Source organism: Budorcas taxicolor, chromosome 2 (assembly GCF_023091745.1).
Source record: "Budorcas taxicolor isolate Tak-1 chromosome 2, Takin1.1, whole genome shotgun sequence".
Lineage (NCBI taxonomy): Eukaryota > Metazoa > Chordata > Mammalia > Artiodactyla > Bovidae > Budorcas > Budorcas taxicolor.
Window position 1 is genome coordinate 71,681,569 of NC_068911.1, and position 731 is coordinate 71,682,299.

Sequence of the window (731 nt, forward strand, 5' to 3'; positions counted from 1 at the left end):
ATTGGAGAATAAAATATTACTTTTTCTAGATTCCTTCCTACATACCCCTTTGTACCTTGGGAAGATTTGAATATGACCAGGACAGGCTAAGTCAATTAATGGGAAGCAACATTCCTACTAACCTACAGCTGACATTACAATACACACTTCCAAACCTATGGCCTGGCACAGGTAGAATATTCGAGATCTCACAGATTTTTCTCTCTCAGGCTTATCAGGCCACCATGGGACAGCGGTAGACAGAGATACATTATTCTTTATCTCAAAAGACCTACAAACACCACTTTGATGAATCAAAAAGAACTCTTTGCCTTAAAATGTAAAATTAAACACAAATGTATTGATACATAGAAGACTGCGTTGTTACTGTCAGTGGTCAGGGAGGCTCTGAGAATTCCCAATTCTCCTTCTAAGTGACTTTTGGGAAGAACAAAAGGCAGATGTTCAGATGTCTTTGCTAAGGACAGGCAATTTTCTTCATGTCACGCAAGTCTTCTAAACCTTTAATTTACAAGCAGATCTTCTGAAGTTATTCTTCTATGCTAAAGAGTGTCAAATGGCCCAAACGGAAGCACACTGTGGCTTTCTGGTTTATTTCACCCATCAGAGGCCTTGCTGTGATACTGAAGCAAGGCACGAGGCTTTCTTCTGTTCCATGTTTTAGCTGAGAAGACATTTTCACCTTATCAAAAATTTTCAGCTATAACATGCTTGCTGCTTTACTTTTTATG